Source organism: Ambystoma mexicanum, chromosome 1q (genome assembly GCF_040938575.1).
Source record: "Ambystoma mexicanum isolate Mex_15411 chromosome 1q, UKY_AmexF1_1, whole genome shotgun sequence".
Lineage (NCBI taxonomy): Eukaryota > Metazoa > Chordata > Amphibia > Caudata > Ambystomatidae > Ambystoma > Ambystoma mexicanum.
This window is the reverse complement of record NC_090922.1, coordinates 910,927,362-910,942,909: the sequence shown is the minus strand read 5'-3', so window position 1 is coordinate 910,942,909 and position 15,548 is coordinate 910,927,362.

Sequence of the window (15,548 nt, the reverse complement as noted above, 5' to 3'; positions counted from 1 at the left end):
CCATACTACTAGCAATGCTGGGGCTGGAGGACATGATTGCAGTGGAACTCCAGCTACAACAACAACAACAACAACAACAACAGGCAGCACAGAGGAGATGCAGGAGGAGAATGAGGGTTAGGCAGGCCCAGCATGCCCCACCAGTGCAGCCAGTGGTACCACGCAGGCGGCCCCCAATCCCTCGCATCAGAGCCAGTCCATACAACCTTACCCCTTAGCAGATCCACACCCTGTACCGACTGGACCGGGACACCATCACCATCATTGTGGACATGATACATGACGACATTGTCAGCCTGATTGAAACACGCACCGCCATCCCACCCATACTGAAAGTAGTGTCTGTGCTCCACTTCCTGACCACACGCACCTATCAGCACACAGTGGGGCACATGCATGGCTTATCACAACCATTATTCTCACGTACGCTGAACCAAGTGCTTGATGCCCTCCTGAAGCACACAGGCGACCACATTTACTTACCACGGACTGCCCAGGATATCTCAAACACCAAAGTTGGTTTCCATTCACTGGCCGGCATCCCTGGTTGCATTGGCACCATCGACTGCACCCATGTGGAATTGGTGGTCCCACATGCCATGGAGGTAGCGTACTGCAACCGTAAGTTATACCACTCCATCAACGTGCAAATGGTATGTGACTTAAACAAGATCATCACACATTGTTGTGCCCGATTCCCTGGATCAACCCATGATTCAATGGTCCTGCGAAACTCCACGATACCACGCTACATGGAGCGACATGCAGGGCAGAGATCCTGGCTTCTCGGTGAGTTGCATGTTAGGCTCATTGGAATACGATGTGGGTAGGTGATTGGGGGAGAGATGCATACTTCACCTGGCTGAGATGGTGGGGGAGATGCATACTTCACTTGGCTGAGATTGGGGGGGAGAGATGCATACTTCACCTGGCTGAGATGGGGTGGGGAGAGATGCACACTTCACCTGGCTGAGAAGGGGGGAGAGATGCATACTTTACCTGGCTGAGATGGGGGAGGAGAGATGCATACTTCACCTGGGTGAGATGGGGGGGAGATGCATACTTCACCTGGTTGAGATGGGGGGAGAGATGCATACTTCACCTGGCTGGGATGGGGGGGAGAAGCATACTTCACCTGGCTGCGAGTGCCTGAGAGAATGGACCATGCTCATACCCCAAAGCAGGCCAGACCGGACCAGACACCTGACCACATGATGCAAGATGTAAGCTGCCCTACCATGTAAATGATGCAGCGTCGCAACCATTCTATAGCCATCTACATGTGCACTGTACTCAATCAGACCGTATCCCCCGCAACAGAATGCAGCTACAAGCAATTAGTATGGCCAATACACAGCACCAAATACCATCAACAGAAAGGACAGTCCTCCATTACTGCATACAAAGGAGTCACAAGATAGCCAAATACATCAATACACCACTACACTGACACAGAGGTCCAACGAAACTGCATGTCACCATTTGTTGTGCATAGTGAGATCATCATGAGGCTGACATCAACAGTGACAGGATGAAAGCATACAAATGACTGCACATCAGCCAGATCATGGAAACAGCCGACGTGGACTAACACAGTGCATGAGCACTCACAAGGAACAGGACCCCCCTGAGCCCACTAGACGATGGCTCGCACACCTGTCCATAAGAGAAATACACACATAGCAGTCACATCATGTGTCTCCATTCATGCATGGAAATGTGGTTGCAATCAGGAAATAAATGCATGCTATGGTGTCATTGATAAAGGTCCCATATGATGTGATGACTCACACATATACATTGTTGCCCACATGCAGGCGATGCAGGCTATCCCTTGAAGAGGTGGCTCCTTACCCCAGTCCGGAACCCACAGAACAGGCACGAGGAGGACTACAATCGTGCACATACACGTACCCGTGTGGTGATTGAGCAGACATTTGGCCTCTTGAAGGCACGGTTTTGCTGCCTCAGCAGGTCTGGTGGGGCACTCCTGTACGGCCATGTGAAGGTGGCCTAGATCGTCATGGCATGTGTCATGCTACACAATATGTGCATCAGACGGAATGTGCCACTGCCCCCTGACACTGAACTGCAACCACCTGACGATGAGGATGACGAGGGTGGAGATGGGGCTGCACTTCAGGGAGGCAGCGATGCACAGGAGGGATGTGCCATGCATCAGATTCTGATCAACCAATGTTTCTAGCACACATGGACAGGGAGTCTGACATGGAGGTGGCACTCAGGGCACTGGGTGTGTCAGGGACATGGACACTGTAGACTGTTCACCAATAAAGCACACGTACACAATAAGCAATGTCTGCACATGTGAATTATGATTTCCCAACAGGTGTATTAAAGAAATATAACAAAGTGCACAAGCCCTCCACCCCAGACACCCTCTCCCCCTCCTCCCTCAACTCTCCCACACACCCTCTCCCGCTCCCCCCTCAACTTCCCCACACACCCTCTCCCACTCCCCCCTCAACTCCCCCACACACCCTCTCTCCCCTGCCCCCTCAACTCCCCCACACACCCTCTCCCCCCTCCTCCTCAACTCCCCCACACACCCTCTCCCCCCCCTTGACTTCCCCACACATGGTGTGCAGTAGCGTGCAACATTAGTCCACATGGCACCAGTATACCTGGCTGTACCTACAGCCCTCCCCCTCTTCCAGCACCAGGTGCACCCCTGTCTGATCTGCGCAGGCTCCGGCCAGACATACGCACAGGGCTGGTCCTGGTTCAGCTTGCATTGGAAGATGTCCCAGGTTGTTCGGGCAACTGTGATGGATGCATGGCCTGCATTGCTGCCACCATCTTGGAGAGGACCTGCCGCACTGCAGCCAGTTCGCCACAAATGTCCTTTGAGGTGGTCTTGATTGCTGTTTTCAGGGATGCAGCACATTCCCTAATGTCATCCCTTGCCCGGGCACATTCCGTTATATGCTGTGTCAACAGCCCTGTCAGCTCCTCCTGGTGCTTCTGAATAGCCATGATCCCCTCTTGGCTGGTTGGAACTGTGATGGATGTGTGAGGGGTTGCCAACATGCTTTGTTCCTCATGCACAGTTGGCGTGGGGCTGGAACTTGTGGGCCATGAATCACCAGGAGACACCCCGTGCATGCTGCTGTTGTGCAAGCTGCATGGAGAGAGTTGTGGTGAATGCAGGGGGCCTGTGTCGGTAGTTTTGCCATGCAGCTGAACATCTGCCTCATCGTCCAACATGGCTGCTGTGGCAGCTGTCTCACCCACTGTGCTGCTGGCAGCCGATGCAGTGCCTTCTGTGACTGGCTCCTGGTTGCTGGTGGCTGTTGTGGGTGCTGTTGTGGGGGCCGTAGTGCACATTGGTGCTGTGGCCTCTGGGGTTTTCTTGGCCTTCTGCAGTGGTGCAGGTTGGCCTCTATCACTTGAAGTCGAGGGGCGGTGTTCTCCCTCCTCGCCCCTGGCCTTCTTTTGTGGTGTGGCATCATCCTCCCTAGTGTCCTTGTCACCGCTGTCTGAATGTGTGCCTGTGGGGAACAATAGAGGGAGTGGGTTAGTGATGGGTCTACAAGCATCAGGCATGCATTGGGGTGGCTGCATTCATATGGAATGGCAGTTGATTCACATTGTGTGAGTGACATACGGGTTGCTTGGCTTTTGGGTGGGTGATGCATGAAACCGTCTGGGTTTGTTTGTTTGTTTGTTTGTTTAATTCACTTGTAATGCACGGCAGACCCGAGGTAACCGGGCGCAACAGTCAAGAAGATGCAAAGCTTAGGTTACAAGGTAGCAATGGTTACATACAAAATTGAAACACATATGGGGTGCATTATGCATGTGGACAAGATGATGCTGTGCACTGCCTGTAGGCAGTCTTGTACATATGTGTCTGGTGGACTCTGCTCTACATCATTTCACTGTCAGTTCAGGTGCATATCATCGTGTTGGTATTAGCATTGTTTCATTTTGAGCACCTACCAGCATCGGCCGATGACGGGGCTCCTCGCTCCATGTCCCCCACTCCCTCAATTGCCTCCGTCCCTATGGTGCCGGCACAGATCTCCTCCCATGGTTGCAACTTGATGGGGGAGTCCGCTCCTCTGCCTGTTGCCATCCCCAGGTTGCGGTTGGCAGAGAGGATGCTCCGCACACGTAAACGCAGATCGTCCCAGTGCTTACGGACATCTTTGGGAGTGCGGGGTGTGGTGCCAACGGCACTTACTTTCTGGGCAACCACCGCCCATATCCGTTTCTTGTGCTGCACTGCAGGGCGGGACATGTCGGAGGAGAAGACAACATCTCCATGTTCCTGCAGCGTCTCCGCCAGCATGGTCAACTCCTCTCAGGTGAAGCGCTCCTTACGCAGTGCTTTTTTTAACAGCTTTCGACATGGTGAGATGCAGCAGGTAGTGATGGAGGTGTGTTAGAAATCTGTGGGTCAGATGGCTCCTGGTTGTGGTGGATGGCAATGGATTGTGCTTTTAAAGATGGCCGCTGTGCTCTTTCCCGTTCCTGTGCGATGACGCTACTTCCGGTTCCACTTATTAGCGGTGACCGCGGTTACCGCTATTAGAGGTGACTGCTATTAGCGGTCACCGCTAATGCCGATGGCTTGGATACCGGTGGAGCTATATGCACTTCGTACGATGCCGGAAAGGGAGATTTTCCAACCTTTTCCGTCAAAGCGGTGGGGTCATTAACGGCATGGCGCAAAGCTCGTGCCTGCGTACTCGTAATAGGCCGCTTTTAGCGGTCTATTGCCAGCACGGATATGGTAGTTGCTCCATGCTGGTAATGACCGGTACTTAGTGCCCGGGTCGTAATGAGGCCCAAGTCTTGGTCCTGCTAAATCTTGAAAAAGAGTTCTCAAATCATATGAGGACATAGAAAAAATAGCCAAAAATGATCCCATTTTGAAGAAACAATTTACTAGACACATACTACCCAAACAGGAGTACCACTTTGGAAACCATGTGTCTATACCACATAGCCCAAAACTTCACATACAAAAATAATATAAAACCAGACGAAAACAACGGTAGATACAGAGTGACACATTGTGATGGCAGCTTAGTAAAACTTACCAAAAGAAGCTTAATTAATCATATCAAATTGTCATTAAAAACTCCTCAACATACGGAACTATATTACATGTCCATGCTACAACTTTTTAAACCATGGAGAAAAGAAGAAGAGTTACTAGATATCTATGACTCCTACAAAGCTCTATAACAGATGTAAACTTTACACAGTTCAAAACAAGGTTGCACAATGAACAGCAACACGAAGAAGAACTCCAGGCCCAAATAGATAAGGACACGCTTGACAGTAGTCAACCTTCTGTAACAGGAAGCCAAGAACCACTGGGACAGCCACTAATAGCAAATGAGGCAGAATTAGCTATGACAGAAGTAGAAAACACCATGTTTCACTATGAAAAAGATACAGAAGACTTCACTGTACTGAAATCAAAACTGAATAATGAGCAGGGTAGCATTTTCCAAGAAGTAACAAAAGAAATTGAACATGGTGTACAAAATGAAAATAAAAAGTGTACCTGCCAAAACTACAAACCTATACTGCTATATGTCAGTGGTCAAGCTGGTTCAGGAAAATCATTCTTAATCAAAATCATCAGAAAGTTCCGTCAACGATTGACAAACAACAAACTGTCAGCTGTTGTAACTGCCCCCACAGGTTTAGCTGCCTACAACATAGGCGGTGTCACTTTACAATGATTACTACTCCTGCCAGTAGAACACCAAAACAAATTAGATTATTACAACATTTCTGCAGAAGCTGCAATGGAACTACGCAGAGTTTTGAAACAAATGAAAATGCTACTGATAGATGAAGTGGGCATGGGCTCCAACCTAATGTTGGCTTTGATTCACCTCAGATTACAAGAAGTACTCAAAACAGACTACGAAGAGATCTTTGGAGGAAAACACATTATTGTTTTTCGAGATCTGGTACATGATTTTGTTTTAATCACACATCAGGTAAAGAAAATGACACAGCACACTATCTCTCAAGATTTTCAGTAAACAGTTATGATGAAGACCTAGAAGAAACAGCACAATAAGTGTTTTGGCTATGTGGTGAGTATATAACACAGGCTTAATGGGAACATAGTATGAATAATGATCAGGGTCTCCACAAACTGAAAGATTATGTTATGAATGAATGGGTGGGATGGACAACTGACAACGGTTTAGGAGCATTGCACAAAGTAGAGGATAAGCCTAGAAGGTATACATGCGTTGAGAGCTGATAGGGCCATTCCTCTGAGTAGTATTAGGAAATAACTATTTGACTTACCACATTCAACTCACATGAGTATGCCTAGAAACAAATGCATGCTTTGTGCTGATTATTGGTGGCCAAGACTTGACCTAGAGGTTGAGAAATCTGTGAAAATCTGCAATACATGTTCTTCATTGGATAAAGTACTAAAAACATTCATACAACCTTTAAAACCCGTAGAGCTACCCAACTTTCCATGGCAATATTTAGCATTAGATATGCTAGGTCCATTGACATCTAAAGAAGGCAGAAAGAAATGTTTCTATGTTATTAGATCATCAGGCTTTTCATTGCTGAGTTTTTTGCCGAAAGTTTTCAGCTGAAAAAAAATCATTCAATTTCTTTTTTTATATTTGGGGGTCCCCCCCAGTTACCCTTCCCTATTTTGTAGTCCCTGTACCCCACACCCACCTACCCCTTATATGTCCTTATTCACCCACCCCCTATATTATTCAATGAATTTTTCAGGCAGACATTTTTGGCAAAAAACGCAACAAAATAAGCCTGCCAATGTACCAAAACAAATGTGATAGTGATGGTAGATCTTTACTCCGAATGGGTGGGAGTAGGATCAGTGTTTGAGGCAGACTATAAAGCAGTAATTACATTTATGGATGATAAATTTCAAAGAGAAGGCATTCCAAAAGCAATTAAGAAGGACAATAGTGTTCAGTCCACTTCCAATTTAATGAAACAATTCTTGGATAACATGGGGATTGAACACCATAAATCTTCAATATTCCATCCCTTAACCCATGGCATATTGGAGAAGTTCAAAAGAGAGAATCAGAATCCAATCTGATTCGAGGTGCGCTCACTCACTGCCCTCCTTACAGAGTTGCTTTAAAGAAATTACTTAATGTCAATATTCACACATTGAGAGTCGGGAACAAAACCTTTGTGTATATACTGAAGAAGCCACTTCTTCAAATTCTAATCTCGAGGCATGAAGATTGCCTCACTGTTCATTGCCATAATTAATCTATGCCAATGCACTTCAGACTATGTCCGTCATCAGGGCTTCAGGGCACTATACATGTTTCATATAATTCATCATCATTATATCCAACAGTGAGAAAAATCCACTATGGAACATGTTACAAATATTCACTTCATGCAAGCAAATGCATCGTGAGAAAATAGAAAATAAAAATAATAAATAAAAAATAAAATATGTCCATCATGTGCCACAATAGTAGAATCGTAAGTGTCACATACCATTAGTTGAAAGAAGTTTGGTTGCAGAAAGAAAAGAAAAAGAAATCGAAAATGAAACTCAGTAACTACATATACATTTTTCCTCATCCTCTTGTTTCTCATATATTGTATTAGTGTACAGACCAGTACCTGAATCTTGTATCACTATATGTGACCGTGGTCTGTGGTTTTAGGAGCATCAAACACCTAAGTATTCAAAAAATTATATTGACCATGTGTTCACAAAAGACAATAGTTCTAATGATCACATGATAGTTTTAAACGCTTCCCGTGTACAACTAAAATGGAGGCATTCCTACCTGAGGAGTTAATCTCGGCTAGCTCAAATGGGCTCTGTATGTGAAATAAAGAAAGCACGATTTACTCCGTGTGCAAGATGTTATCAGAAGCATGCTAGTCATCTCCTGTACAGGGGTTGATACTTACCTAAACTGCTTAATCGGTGTGAAGTGTGTCGCTCGTAAGAGTCGGCGACTCAAGTTGTAGACGCTTATCTCTTTGTTTAGGCCGGTTGCCAAGCAACCGCTGCATGCGTTGTTGTGTCTATGGTCGTTGCGAGCCGATTTCGGTTTATAAAAAGCAATGTTACTGGGTATGCATGTAATTACCAATAGTCTGTCAGGTTGGAATGGATAATAAACTTAATCCAGGATATGATGTATTTGGATGGAAATTCAGTGAAGAAGATGGGAGAAACAGAATCTGGATCTTTCCACTGGTTCACTGGATGCTTAGATATTTGGGACGCCCTGTTAGCCTGAACTTTGGGGGTCATTATAACTTTGCAGGTATGGTAATAACACGCTGGTAATTCTGTTTACTGGCACATTACTGCACCAGCAAAGTACAAGTTTGTTGGTGAGGTGGGCGAATGACCTCCACCGCCACCAGTATTACTGGCACCAGTATTACTGGTAATACCGGTACTCGCCCATTGGAGTCCTATGGGACTCTGTGGAATGGGGATTTACTACCAGTACCGGCAGTCAGAATACGGGGACATTGTACCGGACTGGGTGCTGGTAGCAGTGTAACCTTGTGGGAATTCCTCTAGATAATAGCAAACTCATAATGACACCTTCCCCTCCCCGGTTATTTCTAGGTTTAGTGACGACTCTAGTGTGATGAGGATGGCAGAAAATTAAGTTAATATTGTCAATGATAATCTTTTTCTCAGGTCTGATTAGCACACATGTAATTCTCTTAACAGAAGAGGAAAGAGGGTTATAACACAACATTATTTTGATTATGGTTAAAAACAACACATTTTTCGTACTGCAAAATGTGGGGAGGGATCACCTGTACCTTTCATCTACCACTCTCTCTTTCTATATACCAAACCCTAAGCCTGTTAGAGGTAAATAAAAAAAGAGCTAATTAAAAAAGGATTAAAAAATAGATGTTTTCATGCACAACTAAAGAGGTGAGTACCGGGATGAGGCAAGCATTATCTTTTTTACCCAAAGTACTGAGGCCAGGCAGATATCTAACCAGGAGGCAAGTTTATCTCTAGGGGTGGACAGGGGCATATTGACAGAGCAGATTATGTCAAGATATTATACTTTTTTGCATGTGGCGTGCGTTAGCCAGGGTGCCATGCCAAGGCTGGTGGTGATGTTTAGCAACGTCTGTGTGGTTTGACAGGACTTGATGTTAAGCTAGATGTGAATGTTGCCATGAAACAGCAGTTTTTTGAAAATGCTGACTGTTCTTAGAGAAAATCTGTGCACATGTATTTATTTATTTATTTATTGATTTATTGATTTATTGGCATTTGTTGAGCGCACAGCAGCCTGAATGCATTGTGGCGCTAGATACATACAGTTGTCTTTCTTAGTTGCAGAAATTGTAAATGATTAACATTTATGATAGTTAATGAACTGGTTACAGACAGATTTATAAGAGTTAAAGATAGTAATTTTAAGTAGCAATTCTGTAGACATTTGGCAGTGCTGGAGTGTGATTAACTGAAAAGGGTGGTTTTTAGTTTTTTGCAGAAGGCAAGGAGGGAGTTTCCAGCTCTACTGTTGCAGGTAGAGAGTTCCAGGTCTTAGCGGCTAAGTAGGGGAAACTTAGCCGCTCTTGCATTATGTATGTGGGGGGTGTCAATTAGGTTAATGTAGCAAGTCCTGACTGGTCGTGTAGAGGAGGTTTTAGTGATAGTGTTTGATAGATATGATGGTGCGGTGTGGGTGAGGCATTTGTGGGTGAGGGTGAGGATTTTGAAAGTGATCTGTTCTTTTACTGGGAGCCAGTGGGCTTCTTTTCTGGCTTGGATAATGTGATCTCTTTTGAGGATGCTGAGTGCTGCTCTTAACGCATTATTTTGGGTGATTTGTAATCGGTTTATGTTTTTGGTGGTAGTACCTGCTAGGAGGGCGTTACAATAGTCGAGTTTGGCACCGATGGTGGCTCTGGCATTGGATAGGCAGCTGGGTTTGGACAGGTAGGGTTTTATTGCATTTATAAGTTTTGTTGTGTGTGCTGATTCCGAAGAGATGGTGCTTACCTGGTTTGTCATGGATAGTGTAGAGTCTATGTGAACTCCTAGAGTCTTAACAGTGGTGGACACAGGGATGGCGGTGTTGTCAGTGATGAAGTTGGAGTATGATTTGTCTAGTTCATTCATCCTCCATGAACAATAGAGCTGGGTCCTGGAAGCCTATATATTTCATAGCAAACTATATTGTTTTGCTGGGGTTCAGGTGGCATTTTCAGACTAGTTTTTCAAATGTTGTGGTTGCCAGAGGAATTATGGTTGCTTGATACTAAGAATAGAAGATGGGGAAAACTCCACTCCCTCGTGCTTTTTTTCCATGGATAGTTAGGATGTTAAACCCTTGGGGGTGCACAGAGTAAATAACCACCCTATGTTACCTAGTTGTGTTCCAATTTCAGGCATATGCTTTGAACTAGAACTGACCTCTCTAAAAGCATGAATACAGGGGGCATGGCCTAACGAAGAGGAAGATGGCTGTTAAGGGTCATAATATCTCCTCAAATGCAAGACTGTTACCTAATGCTCTCTCCATAGTTTCCAAGAACAAAAAAGACAGACAAGGCTATGCGGCCATGGCGTTGGATGCAGAAAAGGCCTTCGACCATGTCAATTGGGACTTTATGTTTCAGTCTCTCCAATGGCATGGGTGTGGAGAAAAATTAATCTCCCTGGTTAGACTACTCGTGTCCCAAATCCTCTATAAACATGAATACCCAATCCTCATCCTGTTTTCCTTACTCGTGTCCCAAATCCACTGTAAACATTAATACCCAATCCTCCTCTGTTTTCCTTTACTCAGAGGTACGCGACAGGGCTGTCCTTTCTCTCCCATTTTATGCTTCATCTCCTTAGAACCCCTGCTCGAGCTCATCAGATCTAATAGAAATATACCAGGCAATCCCAGCAGGCTCTTTGCATATTAAAATTGCTGCATATGCCGATGATGTCCTCATCTTCATCAAAACCCTAAACTCCTCCTTTCTACCTTACTCAATACTCTCCACCTATTTAGTCTTGTATCAGGATATAAACTCAATAAAGACAAATCTGAAACCTTTCCCCTCAATTCCTCTAGTCTCAAACACGATCTAGACATTTTTGGATTTATATGGTGTAGCGATTCCATCAAATATCTTGGTATTCATTTTTTTCCGACTATACATGACACAATCAAACTTAACATACAGGTATTACTGGATAAACTTAAAGACTTAACTTCTAAGTGGTCCCTCTTCTTCCTTTCCTGGTGGGGCTGTCTGGACACAATCAAGATGATGCTTTCCCCCATCATACTATGTTACATGCAGATCCTTCCAATTCCACTCCCTCTTTCTCTTTTGAAATCAATCTATTCTGTCCTTCTTAATTTCCTTTGGGGTCATGGAAGGTGCAAGAGAATTACAGCAACCAAACTAAAGGCTCCATATGAAATGGGAGGTGTTAGGTTTCCTGAGTATAAACTGTATCATTCCGCATTCCTTCTCAAGCAATCCTGTTGATGGTTCACCTCTGCCCATACTTCAGATGTTCCCTCTTGATGTGATGTTGACAATGTCTAGTCCACCCGTATGAATTAGCTGACCTTATCTATTACTTCAACTATGCCTCTGTTTTTGTATCAGACCCCATTAAAGCCTCCATACCTGTGCTGATGATATTCCTCTTTCCTCATAATAAATCACCCAAAACAAGCCTCTCCCCACTTTTGTGGCACCATAACAATATTGTTATTAACAATAGGGCATTGAGCCGAAGATCTTGGTTAAAAAAAGGCATAGGATGTATCCAACAAATCATCAACGGCCCTTCCAATCTTTCCTTCCAACAACTGCAGCATTTATTCTCCATACCTAAGTCATATTTTAATTTCTATAATAAATTAGTAAATTCATGCCTAGATGCTCTCCACCTTTTCTCCAATAACATCCTCTCACCTGATGTCCTTAGGCTACTGCAGCTCACCATGGCCTCCGATCTCAGGACTTTGGATGATCACACATGGCCCTCAATATTCTCCAGAATAAGACGTGTTTCAGTGTCAGCCAATAATTCGCAACACTTCCTCTTTTTCATCCATAGAGTGTTTATCACTCGTGTGAAGCTCTCAAAAACAAAAAATGTTAATGATGATAATTGCTGGACATGTGGTTACTCTCCTGCCTCTTATGAACAAATGTTCTTAATTGTCCTTTTGTTGTGTTGTGGCTGTGACTTCTTTTGACATGCATGCTTGTGCAAATCTTTATGATTTATTCATTGTCATTGCTTTGAAACTTATTACTGCCAATTGGAAGAACTCACACTCCCTTTCTGTTAGAGGATGGGCAACAACATTTGTCATATACAAAGATTAGAATGTTGTATGGCTAAATATCAAGACTCTATATACAAATACAATGCAGAATGGTCTTTTTATATACGCTGTCTTGACTGTTTCAATGCCTCTTTATATGGTTTGTGAGCTCATCCTATAATACTTCACATGTATGCTTTTTTTATTGCTACTTTTATTTACTTATTTATTTTTTCATTATGTCAACATGATATTTACATAATACAGTGTTTACGTACTCCCACTCCCCTCCCTCTCAACCCTTGTTTTTGTGTTTGTACCTTGTCCGTGTTTCCCCATTCATCTTAGCATGTCACCATTGATATCTATTTTGCAGATTTGATAGATTATGCACATCTTCCTATATTTATTCATGAACATTTGTTACAAACACATTCTTATTACTCTTTTTCAAGCATAGATGTTCCCCATTTTTCCCACGGTGCCTTACTACAACGACTGGTTTATTTCTCAGCTTCATCTTTATACCATTGTGTCCACACAAATCTCTGCATTGTTACCATTTGTACCTTTGTTATAACTTTAATAATAATAAAAATGTATTAAACAAAAAAAAAAAGCTTGAATACAATGGAACACGCTTTTGCTTTTCACAAAGAGTGTGTTCCCACCAGCCCATAGTCTTTTTTCTGATCGATATACTATTGTTGGAAGTCTGGTAAAGGTTGGTGGCTCAATGCATTGGCATCAAAATGTACGTTTTTAGTTAGCAATCTAAATACAAACCTCCAGACCATCTTGAATAGAGCTAAATGTGCCAAATTGAAAGTGCAGCAAATTGATTGTGTTAGTATTCATGAGGCCTTAGCCAGTTAAAAATTCCACAGTGTACTATTTGAAGAGAAGTAAGAAAGTGGGGTTTGTACTCAAATATTATAAGGACTAGTGTAAAAGCCTATGTACACAGGCCAAACTGCATAAAAAAGTCATTTTCAGTGTCAATGGGCCTCATTAGGAGTTAGGCAGCCGCGGAATGAACGGTGCCGGTAAGGGACCGGCACCGGTCATTCCGAGCCGCCCTATTATGAGGTCTGCAGCGGATCCTGCGCTGGAACGCCTGGTCAGACCAGGCATCCTTAGTGGGACCCGCTAGCAGACAAGGATGTTAACAAAGGGCCCGTCATTAACGGCCCGCTGTTAGCATCCTCCCATTCCCATTGAGCCCAATGGGGGCTCAAATATGAATGGGGATGTACTGCGTCCGGGTCCTGAGAAAGGGATTTGCCGGGCCCTCCAAGGTCGGAATGGCCCGGTAAATCCTCTTTTGCGGGACCCGGACCTGGTACCCGTTATGGGGGTATCGATGCTGCTAAAAGCAGCATGGCTACCTCCATACTCGTAATGAGGCCCAATATGTTTTGTGGTATACTCCTGACCTGTTTTGTTGCGTTCAATCTGCTCATCTTAACTGCAACTCAACTAAAGTTTTTCAGTGAATTTAAAGGGTTTTGTTATACTATCATTTTTTTGCGCATCACTAGTCTTTGGCCGTGCTCACTGTATATTTTAAAACACTACTGGAACACTAGCCTTCAGCAATGTGCACTGTACATGTTGCCCCAATATGTTTCTGTACGACCCACTAGGATGCCACAGCCTTCAGCCTTCAGCCCTGGGCACTATACATGTCTAGCAGGCCTACTAGCCAGGGCCTTTGGCCCTGGGAAGTGAACATGGCATTGGGCCATGCCCAATGTATATTTTGAAACACTACCCAGCCATTAGATATGGCCTTTACCCATGGCCTTCGGCCGCTCCCATTGTACATGTTCCGCCAATACATTTCTTTTGGACCCACTAGCCGTGGCTACTATACATGTCATTCAAGCCCACTAGCCAAGCTAACTAGCCAAGGCCTTCGGTCGTGTTCACTGTATATTTAAAACACTGACGGGCCTCTAATTACGGCCTTCGGCCAGTTTAAGAGTCTCATAAAAACCTATTTCCCAATTATGAATATTTTCGATATGTATATGGATGTCACCACAAAAACAGCTTCTTCATTTGACCAATTTGTAAACGTCTTCCACCCAGTAATGACCTCCTTTTATCATCTTGAAGTCGTATTCTATACAACAGGAATAATATGTTTCTGTTACTTTCTTGTTCTTTTTTCATGGGCAACCTTCACTGCACTGTCCTCTCCCCCTCCTCCCTCAACTCCCCCACACACCCTATCCCCCTTCACTCTCAACTCTCCCACACACCCTCTCCCGCTCCCCCCTCAACTCCCCCACACGCCCACTCCCCCCTGCCCCTTCAACTCCCCCACATACCCTCTCCCACCTCCTCCTCAACTCCCCCACACACCCTCTCCCCCTACCCCCTTGACTTCCCCACACATGGTGTGCAGTAGCGTGCAACATTAGTCCACATGGCACCAGTATACCTGGCTGTACCTACAGCCCTCCCCCTCTTCCAGCACCAGGTGCACCCCTGTCCGATCTGCGCAGGCTCCGGCCAGACATACGCACAGGGCTGGTCCTGGTTCAGATTGCTTTGGAAGATGTCCCAGGTTGTTCGGGCAACTGTGGTGGACGCATGGCCTGCATTGCTGCCACCATCTTGGAGAGGACCTGCCGCACTGCAGCCAATTCACCACAAATTTCCTTCGAGGTGGTCTCGATTGCTGTTTTCAGGGATGCAGCACATTCCCTAATGTCATCCCTTGCCCGGGCACATTCCGTTATATGCTGTGTCAACAGCCCTGTCAGCTCCTCCTGGTGCTTCTGAATAGCCATGATCCCCTCTTGGCTGGTTGGAACTGTGGTGGATGTGTGAGGGGTTGCCAACATGCTTTGTTCCTCATGCACAGTTGGCGTGGGGCTGGAACTTGTGGGTCATGAATCACCAGGAGACAGCCTGTGCATGCTGCTGTTGTGCAAGCTGCATGGAGAGAGTTGTGGTGAATGCAGGGGGCCTGTGTCGGTAGTTGCGCCATGCAGCTGAACATCTGCCTCATCGTCCGACATGGCTGCTGTGGCAGCTGTCTCACCCACTGTGCTTCTGGCAGCCGATGCAGTGCCTTCTGCCACTGGCTCCTGGTTGCTAGTGGCTGGTGTGGGTGCTGTTGTGGGGGCCGTAGTGGACATTGGTGCTGTGGCCTCTGGGGTTTTCTTAGCCTTCTGCAGTGGTGCAGGTTGGCCTCTATCCCATGAAGTCGAGGGGCGGTGTTCTCCCTCCTCG